The sequence below is a fragment of the Trichosurus vulpecula genome, chromosome 1, assembly GCF_011100635.1.
Source record: "Trichosurus vulpecula isolate mTriVul1 chromosome 1, mTriVul1.pri, whole genome shotgun sequence".
NCBI lineage: Eukaryota > Metazoa > Chordata > Mammalia > Diprotodontia > Phalangeridae > Trichosurus > Trichosurus vulpecula.
This window is the reverse complement of record NC_050573.1, coordinates 346,837,316-346,839,596: the sequence shown is the minus strand read 5'-3', so window position 1 is coordinate 346,839,596 and position 2,281 is coordinate 346,837,316. Positions and strand designations below refer to the sequence as shown.

Here is a 2,281-nt window from a genome sequence, read left to right as displayed (position 1 = left end):
ATTCAGATGATGTTTGATGATGTCTGAAGCCCTATAAGAAGGGAGGACAGAGCCATTTGTGCGGGGCTCTGGAGATGGTGTTGATGAGGAGACTCCGGGCAGCTGTAGCTAAGGAACCCTCCAGCTTGTAAACCCAGATGCTGAAACTTTGTTGAACTCTGGTAACTCTGTGTTGGGATTTGAATCAGACAAAGTCTGTCTGTTGATGTTTGTAATTTGTTTGCATTTTGTTTTGAAGTTTAGGGTGCTGGTTTTTTCCCCTGAACTAACTGAATGATATTTGAATGCTGAATTGAAAGTAAGCTTGCCCACCCCTTCACCTTGCTTTCCTTAATTAAGCAGATCAAAAGAACCTGTGCTGTTGGCAGCTTTCTGGGTGCTGGCTTTGGGTGGATCTTTTACCCCCACAGAAGCTGCTAGCCAGATTGTTGAAACACACCTGGGGGCAGGGACCCCAGAGAGATGATGGGTCAGCATTGACAGAAGGGTGCTGGGCAGAAGGGCAAAAGATGTAGGTGATGTATGGGTGAAGTCAGGGAAGAAAGAAGAGGTCTGCAGGGTCTGGGGAGGCTGGTGCCAACTCAGCAGCTACTGGCCGGGCATGTACTTCTGGCTGAATTTACATTTGCTACTCATGAGAACGATGATGCCCACAACTCACAGGATCCCAGCACAAATCAAGCCACCCACACGTAGGCTGTGCCAGTTGTAATAGAAAGGGTTGTCTTTATCAGCTGGGTCATTGGCTTCCAGGGCAGGCAGAACTGCCATCATCAGTAGAATGCCCACTGTTACCCCATGTATCTTGGAGTTCAATAGGTTGGACTCTGGAGGACAGGACAGAGCTGGGAAGTAAGAGACACTGCATCTCTAAAGTAGGAATTCTTAACCTGATGTATTTTAACTTTAAATGAATAATAATTTAATAATTGCATTTCAATATATTTGGTTTCCTTTTCAATCTGATGTATTTTGTTTTACACATTTAAAGACTTTTTTTCTCAGAAGGGGTACTGAGACTTCACCAAACTTCCAGACAGTGGCGTGATATTAAAAAAAAAATGGTAAGAATCCTTGCTGTAGTGGCACCAATATTTTCTCAGTTACTCAACCTTGTAATCTGCAGGTCATCCTTGATGCTGCACTCTCATTTACCCTTCATGTTCAATCCACTGACAAATTTTGTTTCTACCTTCACATTTCTCCTATTGGTCTTTTTCTCTTCATTCACCCAGTCAACACCCCTGTTCCATCCCTTATCACCTCTCACTTGGATTATTGGAATAGCTTCCTAATTGATTTCTCTCATTCTTGTCTCTCTTCACTCCAATTCGTTCTCCATGTAGCTGCCAAAGTAATTTTCCTAAAGCATAAGTTTGATCATGTCACTGCCCTACTCAATGAAAATACATTGGCTCTCTATTACCTCTGTGGTCAAATATAAAATCCTGAGTTTGGTATTTAAAGGTCTCTACAATCTGGTCTCTTAATATCATTCCAGTTGTCATATACTCAATTCCCCTCACTGTACTCTAAGATCCAAGTACACTGACTTTCTTACTATTTCTACCACAAGGTGCTCCATTTTCTTACCTTATGCCTTTGACTGTCCACTAAGTTATCAATCCTCCATGCATAGAATTATCTGCTTCCTAATTTTTGCCTCTTAGTTTTCCTGGCTTCCTAATTCCAGAATTAGTTCAAATCCCACTTTATACAGTTGACCTTTCCAATGTATGTCAGCTACTAATGCCTTCCACTCTGAGATTACTTTCCACCTAATCTGCGTATATGTTGCCCATAAGTGGCTGTTTGCTCATTGTCTTACCCATTAGAATAGTCCTTGAGGGGGCAGAGCCAAGATGGCACCTGGAAAGCAGGGACTAGTGTGAGCTCCCCGCCAAGTCCCTCCAAAAACCTATAAAAAATGGCTCTGAACCAATTCTAGAACTGAAGAACCCACAAAATGGTGAAGGGAAGCAGGGTTCTAGCCCAGGACAGCCTGGATAGTCTCTGGGTAAGGTCTATCCCGCATGGAGCTGGGAGTGGAGGGGAGCGTGGCTGAGCAGAGCAGAGCCCAGCAGAACCCAGCGTGGGTGATGCTGATCAACCAGACCAGGAGCCGTGCAGAGTGGGCCCTAGCACCCTGAATCAGTGAGCGGCAGCAGTTACCAGACTTCTCAACCCACAAAGACCAAAGACAACAAAGAAGGTTAGTGGGAAAAGCTTCGGGAGTGGAAGGAGTTCAAGGTTCGGCTACCACCCCAGGGGCAGCGGAGGT

General features: G+C 44.7%; 1 pseudogene; it reads right to left on the bottom strand.

The window, feature by feature from the left end:
- Positions 1-588: 588 nt before the first annotated feature.
- LOC118838243 lies at positions 589-1,508 on the bottom strand (annotated as a pseudogene).
- Between the last annotated feature and the right edge of the window lie 773 nt (positions 1,509-2,281).